The sequence below is a fragment of the Cupressus sempervirens genome, chromosome 1, assembly GCF_028749045.1.
Source record: "Cupressus sempervirens isolate cs-2001-9-10 chromosome 1, ASM2874904v1, whole genome shotgun sequence".
Classification (NCBI taxonomy): Eukaryota; Viridiplantae; Streptophyta; class Pinopsida; order Cupressales; family Cupressaceae; genus Cupressus; species Cupressus sempervirens.
In genome coordinates, this window is record NC_143118.1 from 283,662,138 (window position 1) to 283,674,336 (window position 12,199).

Sequence of the window (12,199 nt, forward strand, 5' to 3'; positions counted from 1 at the left end):
AAGACTCTTGGAATGAGCATAAAGTTTTGGGGGAGGAGGATGGTAACTTGGATTTAAAAGCATACTTCAAAGATAAGTGGGGTAATATAATAGCGGACTACATGACAGAAAAGGTTGGTCTATTAGGGAGAGAATGGTGTTGGAAAGATGTTTCAAATGAGGAGTTAACATATTTATAGAAGCAGCGAATGCTAGGTATATTCAAAGAAAGAAATTTGATGGTGAGTCTCCATAAGGATAAAATAATCTAGTGTGGTTCCTTATCAGGTAATTACTCAGTTAAATTAGGATATAATATTCTAGCTAAAACAAATGGGGAGGTCTTCACTTCAAAAGATATTTGCTAGAATAATGACATTTTACCTAAGGCAGGGGCCTTTGCATGGTTAGCCTACAATGGGAGAATTTTAATAGTGGAAAGACTTAGGAGAATAGGCATCATAGGTCCATCAAGATGTCCTTTATGTGAGAAGCATGACGAAACAACAAATCATCTTTTAATTCAATGTCAATATGGAAGGAAATGTCGAGATATGGTGCAATTCAAATTAAGATGGCAAAGCCCAAGAGCTCAAAGTGTTAAAGGGGTTTTTGATAGATGGCCAAGGGAGTAGAGGAGAACAACTCTCTCAAGCATATGGAAAGTTACTCTATCTTTGATTATTTGGGAATTATGGAAGAAACATAACAGAAGAATTTTTAAAAAGGAAAAAGAAAATTTGAGAAGATGCTTAAATAGAATTATAAATGCAATAGAAGAGACAGTTAGTGTCTCAGCTACAAAAAGACAAGCAATGCAAATTCCTTACACAAAAGATGATAGTGTGTTACAATCTTCATGGCCAAGGATAAGGTTCAAATCTCCCTAAAGGGCATTGGTAACCAAAAAGAAAAAGGATAAGCCAGAAGAGATTGAGTGGAAAGTTCTACAGGAAGGATGGGTGAAGGAAAATTTTGATGGAGCTGCAAGTGGCAACCCAAAGATCTCAAGGGTCGAGGTTGTGCTAAGAGATAGTGAAGGTCATATCCTTTTGAAAGGCACAAAAAAACTACCTACAAGCACCAACAATATAGCAAAATGTCAAGCAACATTGCTAGTAATAAGGCTAGCAAGAAAGGAGGGGATTAAGAAGCTACACTTGGAAGGCAACTCTCTTATAGTAGTTCAAGCATTAGCAAAAATGCAAATCAGTGCTTGGCATCTTCAAATGATAATCAATTTAACTGTGGAAGAATTAAGTTACTTTAAAGATTTTAAAATCACACATCAAATAGGAAGGAAATGTAGAGGCAGACACCTTGTCAAAATGGGCATTGTATTTAAATGATGAATCAATTAGAGTAAAACATTCAAATGTGGGAAAAAATATAAATTACAATCCAAATGATGAAGGAATGTAAGGAACCTCCAAGCCAACCTATGCAAGGATGGGGAAGTCAAAAGGGAAAGATTTAGTAAGATTTATTAAAGATTTTAAATCTTTTTGAAGTGTGTGTTTATTATTTTGTGTAGCAACAAGACTATTATTAAAAGGGGAAGATAGTGGCTATGAAAATATGATAGAGGCTATGTCAGCAAGAGCATGCGAAGCTCTTTAAAACAAGGAAGGAAGCATTTCTTTAAAACCAAAAATTTTCAATAAGAAGGTAATTGGTGCAGGTTTCATGGAGCCGACCTTCACTTTCAAAACATCGAAGCAATAGAAGGCATTCTTTGGGTGCGTCACGAATCACCGTCTAAAGAAAATGGTGAAATGCCCTTCGGATGTAGTGATTCAAGTAATGCAAGAGACTTTAGGCACTTTCTTTCATGACGCTGACCACCATTGGAAGGTTCAGATGGATATAGCAACGATGATAATGGCATGGGGTTTGCATGTCGAAGAACACGAACAAATTGTTGCATGGGTGATGAAAGCGCTATTTGAAGAGGCACTGCTGGAATGGGTGCATCCAGGATGGGCCTTAGACTTTAGTGAGGGCTATGCAAATGAGGAAGGAGTAGAAAAAGGAATTTTTCCCTTTGTAAATTGGTCATGCAAGCAAATTGACAAGGAAGCCTACACAAACGAGCGACGCCATGCATGGAATGCGCTCAAATCTGTAATCGTGTCCTACAATGAACAAAAGGGGGCCACTTCCCCAAAAGATTTCCCTAAAAGAAAGAGGTCGATGATAAATTTTCATCGTGTGTAAAGTGAAGGAGGGCAGCGATAAGTTTTGAAGCCGCAAATGAAATTCATGTTTTTGTTGGATGGGAGCACAAGAAGATAGCAGACAACGAAGCCTCTTGGCTTAATAGATGATCTATTTTTGGAGAGTAGGAAGACCTGTAAGAATAGGGATAACACAAATCAGGTTGTTTTGGCTCTGAAATGGAAGTTTTTTGAAATGAACATGCAACTTTAGAATATGGATTTTTTTTGAGAAGCGACTTGGTGAAAATATTTTTGGATGCATCGAGGATGTAATGGATGCTAGTTTAGGTGTTGCTTTTTTCAAAAAAAGAAGAATTTTTTTAAGCAAATCAACCTAATAGAGGCTTTTTGTGTCATAGATGTATAGAAGAAATATATCATTTTGTAACTGATAGTCCTATAGATAGAATTAAGGACCTTATAATCTTGATGTATTTATTATTATAATATTAACAAAATCAAACTTATTATCGACCAAATAACAATAAAAAAAGAGCTTTATAAGTTAAAGTCCCGCCTAACGCCCAAAAAGATTGGATTTAGCATAGATAAAAAAAACATGAGAGAAGATGCAATTTAATTTTAATAAGTACTACAAAGGATCATTCAATGCTACACAATATAATGAAAATTTCATATGACAATATGTAACAAAACAAAATATAAAAATTTAGTGAGGGTGAAGTAATTGTGTAGAGTGTTGTAAATAGGAGTAGATTTTTTCCTCATTTCTTTCAAAAAGGATGTGGGTCTACATAATATAAGTTATATTCTATCTCTAATAAAATTTACAAAGGAAGCAAAAATTTATTTATATCGTAAATAAAAAATAATATTTTTTTCATTTTATTAATAATTTTTTTAAAATATAATAAAATAAAATAATTATGTGTGGTATTAAATAATATCAAGTTAAAATTTTTGATTAAATGAAATATTTAACATCAATTTAATATTATAGTAGTTAAACTTAGATTCAAAATACAATACATAATTTTTTTACTTATTTTGGTCCTATTAAAAAATGGTATGTAATAGGCCGTAGTTTTTAAATTAAAAAAATCAATTAAACCAATAGCAAAAATAAGGATGGCCAATCACAAATTAAGAAAATACAATAAAAATTTATATTAATACAATAAAATATTAGAAGCCATAGCTCAAGAGCAATTTATACTATTGTCAAACATATATTAATTAATGTAAAACAATGTGAAAACATAAGTCTCCGCCTATAAATAGGCAAGACTTAAAAAAAAAACTTAATAAAAGTAGTAATAAAAATAATATATAACATATTTTAAAGAAGAAACTGAAACAATGAAAACAAGAGATGCAAGTGTCAAAGTTCTTGCCTATTGTATAGTGTTTTTAGGAGTAAGATTTGGTAAAATGAAAATGTGTGTTAAAGGAAGAGGGGACGAATTATGTCATAGAATAGTAATAGCAAGACATATTTGAACAATGTTTCAACCACAAGTTTGTATGAGAAAATGATGAATATTGTGAATTACATTTCTTTCCTTGTTATTGAGGGCAACTTAAAAATTATGATTGCACAACTTGGTGCATTAGTTGTTTAACTAGATTTTTCAAAAAATTTAAAATTTTATTAAGTAATTATCATTGATAATCTTATTTAAAAATTTCTATTGAATACATATTTTTTTATTTTCTAAAATGTTTCATAATTTTAATCTAAAAATATAGTTCTTAAAGTATTAAATTACAATAACACAAATTTCAACTTACCACAAATTAAGGCTTGTTAATTCTTATAATACAAAATAAAATAAGTAGAAAAAAGCTAAGATGACCTATTTCTTAAAAACTAAAAAAAATTCAATAATATAACATTTTAAATTTTAGATATAACAAAAATATATTTCATAATAAATATATTATTTCATAACCAAATTTTGTATAATCTTTTTTTAACCTATTTAAACCCATCTACAATAAGTATTTCATATTTAACTTAAAAATTAAATTAAGATTAAAAATATATTTTTTAGAAAAAAAATTAATAAGAAAATTGTAATAACATCTATTAAAATCTGTTATAAAAATATATATTTAGATGTAGAAAATGATTGAACCTTATAAGTGTTAAAATTTAAAAACAATAGTTACATAGAATAAATATATTTAAAATAATTTTCTTATAAATTAAATCAAACATGGATAAAAAATTACAAAATAATATCTAGTGACATTAATAAATAAATAATTCTACTTCAATAATGAAAAAAAATCAAATATAAAAGTCAGTCACATGCTATGAAAAACCACTAAAAAAATAGCTCTACGGCCATAGAAAAGTGACTTAATTTTCGTCTTCCAAATCGAGTACTGCATTAATTGAGCCATGACTAAATGCACGTTGCGGAAAGTGGCCACTAATGATTGGATTTTTTAAAATTTTGATATTTTCTTTTGAAAATTTGAATTTTCTTCGTTACTATTGTTGAAGAGAACCAATAGCAATGTAGATAAATTGTTTTTTCTTAATTTAATAAATACAGGAAAAAAATAAACTTTATAAAAATGTTAAATCTCAAAAAATTCATAACTGTGATTGGTCAAACTAATATGTTTATTTGTCCCTTATGGATGCATTAGTATCTGCAGCAGGCAGGAACTAATAAAATAACTCCAAAATCCAAAATATAAGAAATAGTAAACTGGGCTATAAAATAATTAAATAATCTAACTTATTAATGAGCATACATATATTTTTACTGATCAAGTCATCTATGTATCCTGAAATATTTGAGAAAGAGAAAAAAGAAAACCCACACCGTTCCGCAGTCCTGAACAACGGACAGCACTTAAGAAAAATAGTACCTGATATTCTTGAGTTATGCATTCCGCGGCAAAGCACCATACTGAGAGCGTGACCACTACCCCCACTGAGGAAGCCAGCACCGACCTTGTTATGACATAATCAGGCTTGCAGACCCACGCCACAACCCACGACCGGAATACGTCCTCCTTAACATTCTGTGGATCGTAACGTGCTTGTTCCTCCGGCTTTAGAACAAGTAGTATCTTTTCTTTGACTAAATTTTGGAGAGTTTTGCCAGCAAAGGCAGCAGAGCTCAAGAGGAAGAAGAGCAACACAATGCAGACCATTGTACACACCCTTGACACTATAGACATTGGATTCACGGCAATATACTCATCTGGGCTTGGAGACGGTGCATTATACTCTAGGCTTCTTGATCTGAAACCTTCCCCTCGTTTTGAGTACAGCTCCACAAACACGTAGAGCTCCGAGAATATGTTGGTGAATACACTGAGGGCTAAAGCCCCGATGTCGCTCCATACCACTCGCTTAGAGGGCGAGCGCGCCATTTCGGGTAGCAAATAGCCCATGTACACGCACACCATTACCCTTCCACCATCAACCAGCAGCCCATTTCTTAGAACCTTTTTTAGTTCGTATTCTCTGATTTCAGGATAGTCCGCAATGCTCACATCATCGTTGTCGAGAAGATCAAGAAGCTGGAGGCTGAAAGCACTGAGAACAAGAGCTCCTGCGGGAACCCAGAGAGCCTTGCTCTTCCATGCCTTCCACACGTCCAACCAGAGTAGACCAGTAAACCCACCAATCCCCACCAGCAATCGCACCAGTTTGAGTAGTAGAGCGACCGTTAGGTCCATGGAAAACCTAAGCTTTTAAACAAAGCGCTCAGCGAAACTCCTTAGTTGCAGCTGTGAAAAACTCTTTCTCGTGATAATCATGAGAACGCCATGTAGACTCTCGTTCTTTTACACCGCGAGCAAGTAATTATCATCGGGCTACGGTGCACCATGTTTGCACCGGCCGGGCCCATCCAACATTGCCTTCGTCTTGTCTTGTCAGTAAACTTAAAACAATTAAATCAGTTTCAAATCACAAACCTGTTGGCCCGTCCTCTCTTTCGTATGGAAGTGCATTTTCGTGACTGTATAGACGTTGCCCTTTTTAGCTTTTGATACCCGTTCCAAATAGTGACGCCGTTTGTGGTTCAAATTATTTTCTTCCCCTGCTTGATCACACTTTTCGAAGGGACGGTGGACGACGGCACTCTTAATTTATCCGTGCTTGGATTTCTACTGTGAAATAAATGAATAAATTATGAAGTAGAAATGTCTGCAGTCGAGTACTACCTGTGGTGTAAACAGCTCATTAAATGGGCACTGTGTACTGTGCAACATTTACGCATCATTATTCAAAGAAAATATAAAAGATCTATAATATTTAACACTGGTTGCCCGTGCATATAAGTTGCCCGGTACCATTGGCCATTCAATGTAAGTTCAGTAAAGTAAAGATGTTTATTAGAGAGATAAGATTCTTTATCGAATTCCTAGATACTTATATGGAAATTATACTTTTCTATAGTCCATAATGTTACATAGCCTATATTTCTTTCAAGATGTGTGAGTGTGTTGACGAAGAAAATTCCAGAATTTTTGTATCGACATCTTTACTAGAAGCCTCCATATATGTTTTGATGATACTCCTAAATTGGTTGGCTTCCTTTATGGATATTTCTTTTTGTAGAATCGTATCATCAACAACTTGTTGGTGTGTAATCCTAGCCACATCATTGGTTACTTTGACTAGTCTAATTTTTGCTTCTGCTTGGGCCATTTTTATGGTCCTACTAAATGCTTTAATCATGATGATAAAGAGAAAGGGAGATATAGGATTTCCTTGTCTTATTTCTATTGATATGTTAAAAACTCTTTTCGGTATGTCATTAATTAATAGAGATATCTTGGCGGTTGAGATACAATTAAAGATTAAATTAACCCATTGATGAGAGAATCCAAATGTTCTTTTTTTTTACGAAGAAATCTCCAATCTACCTTATCATAAGATTTGTGAATATCTAATTTCATTAACATACATGAGTACTTAAGAGTGTTGAATGGATTGATTCTTGGATGATAATAATTCCATCGTAGATAGATCCATTAGGGACAAAACTGCTTTATTCTTCTTAAATTAATATATGGATAACCTTTTTAAGCCTAATCACTAAAGCCTTTGATAAATTTTTATAAATAGTATTGCAAAGAGCTATTGACCTAGAATCACCTAGAGATTCTAAAATTAATTTCTTAGGAATCAAGGCTAAGAAGGTGTTATTTATTTCTGTCAATAATGAGCCTGATTACGTGGTTGCTTCTATAGCTACCATAGGTCCTTTCCTAGAATTTCACAATATTTTTGAAAGAAGTAGGCTTGAAATCCATATGATCCTAGGGATTTCTCAATTAAGAGAGAAAAGAGCTTTCGTTACTTCTTCCATAGTGAACTTTTATCGAGGTATTTGTTGTCTTCACTAGTTAGAATTCTAGGGATTGATTTTAGCATTGAGATATGAATATTAATAGTTATTTAGGATATTTGAGAAATAATTAATGAAGATTTTTGCACTATGATTTGGATTTTCAATCTCTTGACACATATTGTCTTTGATTCTACAAATTCTATTTATTTTACGTCTATTAATCATACTAGTATGAAAGAATTTTGTGTTTCTATCTCCTAAATTTAGCCATTTTTCTCTTGATTTTTGCTTCTTATTTCTTCTTTAGAGAAAAATGTTTCTTTTTTGGAAAGTAATTATTTTTATTTCATAAATTTATCATTATCCATTCTGTTCTTAATAAATTCTTCATTAAGTTTTTTCATTTCTTTTTCATTGTCCAATTTTTCTTTGAATATGTTGTTGAAATGCTCACTATTCCATTTAATATTATTTTCTTTTACGTACTTCAACTTAGCTACAAAATAAAATATTTTAGATCCTACAAATTCCTCTTCTGGCCACCATTGTTTGATTTTATGTAGGAAATTTTCCTCTAGAAAAGACAATTTTTCACATTTGAAAGGATGTGTAGTAGGTTTCTATTCTTCACTTGTTTCTATTTTGATAAGAAAATTATTAGACCCTGCATAGGGGAGGATTGATGCATTCATGGTGTAGTTAATAGAACTAAAATCTCATTTGAAGATGAATCTATCAAGTCTTTCTGTAATATAATAGAAACTTTTCCTTCTTTTTTTATAGGTGTCTACTCCTTTAGATGTTGAAATTTCTAAAAAAGAGTTCCTCATAAACCGTTCTTTAGAATTTTTCATAACTTGTGTCTCATATTGTATTCACTTATGCCCCTAGTCTAAGTACTCCAACATAACTTCCACAATTATCTAATTAAGTGTCAAAACCCCCATGCTCGACACAAAGTTAATATTATTTATGTTATCACTTATTTACTTACTCAGGTTAGAGCCACACTACACAGGGCTCTGGCCTCCTGAGATAGGATTCCATGGTCATCACTTTCAATCCACAACACCTATGGTGAGCCACTCATGTAGGGTTTCTACCCTAGTTAATATTTACACTCATAGCATGTCCATACAAATAATATCATCCCAGAAAGTAACATGTCCTAACCATGTAAGGCAATAACAAATACGAACAACCAACCAAAAAAAAATCAACTTCAGGCATCTAAAATTGAAAAGGTAAATGGTATTATTGCACATCAGTACCATAGAGAGGTGTATATGTCTCGTATAACTACACATCTATCTTATTTTCATCATTTTAGTGCATATGTTCCTTAGAACAACACATTTGGGATGTATAACATCACATTTGTTATATATGTGCATCAATTCAGTATAGTTGTGGATACATTCAACAAGGTTGCATATTGTTTAAGCACTCTGACAAAAGTTTTAACTAATAGTAGGTGGTAGTGCTACACATTTGATTACTATAACTACACATGCATACAACTGTAGTACACCTACGCATACGTATAGTATACCTGTGCATATCTGCATTATACCTATGCATGTATTCTAGGGAATTCAAAATATATATAAAGAAGGCTATGAATTGAATTCGACCTAAAATCACCTAGAGATTCTAGAATTAAATTCTTAAGGATCAAGGCTAGGAAGGTATTATTTATTTCTGTCAATAATGAGCTTGAGTTCCTAGTTGCTTCTATAGCTACCATAGGTCCTTTCATAGAATTTCTTTTTTTTTTTGAAAGAAAAAGGCTTGGAAGCCATATGATCCCAAGGATTTCTTAGGATTAAGAGAGAAACGAGCTTCTTTTACTTCTTCCATAGTGAATTTTTTATTGAGGTATTTGTTGTCTTTTCCAGTTAGAATTCTAGGGATCGATTTTAGTTTTTTTTTAGCATTGAGATCTGAATATTAATAGTTATTTAGGATATTTGAGAAAAAATTAATGAAGGCTTTTGCAATATGATTTGGGTTTTCAATAGTAGGTCACAGTGCTACACATTTGATTATTATAATTATGCATACATGTCGTACACCTTTGCATATGTGCATTATACCGATGCATTTATTCCAAGGAATTCAAAAAGTATATAAAGAAGGCTATGAATTGAATTCAAAGACATATTTGAATGGAAGAGGGTTTAACTTTACTCCTTGGGCTAACACCCCACGCTGAGACCCTTAGAGCCATACATGTTAAAGGAATTCAATTCCTAACACTCTTCATACCACATGACTCCCACAAGATGACTCTATCATAGAAAAACATGGAATGCACTCATGAACAATTTAAACAAAATATATAGACACATTTGCAAAATCAACATTAGTTTATTAATCTGACCTTGTTTGTTCATGAACTATAAAGTTTCAAATATTATATAAGGCAACATGACCTACTTGGTTTCTTTACCTTGAATGAAATGATGATTTGAATGTGTGAGGGGTGCAAGCTTCTAGTCTCCAATCCAAATCCTAGTGTCTAATCTCCTTCCTTCTTTCCTAGTTCTAACTATAGTTTTGACAATCATTTTCCTATATCTTTGGTTGATAGGAAGGATCCTTATTTATATGATATTGGAAGTCATTGCAAATAGTTGTGCCTATTGAACCATCTTGTCTAAGGTTTAATAAAATAATTATTTCTATCTATTTGAGAAAACAATTAGCATTTCCCAAGATTGTTAGATATCTAAGTTTGTGTGTGGAGAGGGTTCCAGGAATATTGTGTGGCTGTTGTGGTTGAGTTGTGGAATCCTCCCTCCAAGGTCTTGGGTTAAAAAAAATTTCCATCCAACTCTTACTCCTTTGTGTTGTCCATATAAGATTCACTTTCTCATCTAAAAAGGGATTTCTTGAAGACCCAAGCAAGGGAGTTGGTTGGGGATGGGCTTGACATGCGGTAGGTTCTAGGCTCAAATCTCTTAATATATTTATTTTAGTTTATTTTATTTTAGTTATTTCTTTATATAAGAAATCACACTAACACTCTGTGTGTGTGTGTGTGAGTGTGTGTGTGTGTGTGTGTGTGTGTGTGTGTGTGTGTGTGTGTGTGTGTGTGTGTGTGTGTGTGTGTGTGTGTGTGTGTGTGTGTGTGTGTGTATTCAGTCATATATGTGTGTGCCCATATATAATCAAATAATTTATACATAAGGACCATAATGAAATTCAAATGAAGACCAAAATAACCATTAAATAATTTTAAACATAAATCTCCCTCAAGCTCCCAAAACTAGGGTGAGTGACTTTCTTATAAGGAATTCCTAGGCTCAGGGTGTCCACATGGATCATGATCTCATCTCCAAATCAATTATTCTAGAGGATTTTGTACCTATGCTTGTACACACTTGCATCACCAACCCATGTACAAACTATTGGTATTTGTTTTAGTTCTTCCCTTAGGATTTGTGACAAGGGCTTAACTACCTCATGTGTACTATAAGTTGAGTAGTTATATCAAGCATTGATAAATCAGTCTTTTGGTGCAATGGAAACCCCATTCTAACAAGTGGTATTAGATCTTTGTCACAAGTTCAAATCCTCAGACCCTTGGGTAACACTGAGGGGGGGATTGTTGGAGATTTGATTAGCACTCCCATCAGGATTTGTGGCTAGGTCTTAACCACCTCCTGTATACTATAAGTTGAGTGGTTTTATAGATCATTGATAGATTAGTCTTTTGGTGTAATGAAAACCCCATTCTAACACAAACATTGCAAAATCTCTTGGTATACATCATATAGTACTATGAGCATTAATTGGCTTAGTAGGGAAAGAATTCATAAAACCAATATCATGTAAATTAAATAATATCTATGTAAATTCATATAATAATGTATCTCCAATGTCTCATGTTAGGTAACATCACATTTCCAATCTCTAACACAAAATATAAATCTAGTACATAATAAATCAAGTCACTAGGGTGGGTGTGCTACATCCTCCTCCCCCAGGACCAAGCTTTCTCTTGAAAGCCAACAAATAACCTTTCTTCTTCTTGATGCCACCAATTTTATGTGTTATTTTTTAGATGCATTATAACACACTTTATCTTTACATTTCTATTGAATGGATGCATAATAAAACATCATTCTAGGTCAAAAATCCAAGTTTTTGCTACTGACCTTCCTTCATTGCCATAGAACTTGGGTATTTGTAACATGAGAAGATCTTTCATCTGGATGAAAATAGGTGTTTGATGTTCCTCTAAGTTTCTTCTCCTAAGGCTTCTATTTCGTTCGCTACAGCCACTTGTGTGGAAGTGATTAGCTTCTTCCCTATTCACCCTATTTTCCATTTGGTCTAATGTTTCCATCATTTATTGCATCAATATCCTAAGTTGTCTTGCTTTATTTTCCTCCCTATGGCTTCCAATACTCATATTCCTATCTGAATCACCCCTCTCTCTTTTAGAGATCACATGTTCAGATCTTTGGGGTGATTTGTTCACTCTACCCATTCTGGCCTTTTGTGTCTTGCTAGGCATCCTGGACTTCAAAAGTTCAAGGGTTAGGTGAGAGATGCTTTTCCCAAGGCAAGTTATTTTTACATAGCAAGCTCTAGAGCTCCTAGTGTAGAAACCTAGGGGTATAAGACCAAATTTGATGCCCCCATCAAGAAACCTAATGAAATTTTATTAAACTACCTATGAGATCTATATGTATTGATTTATTT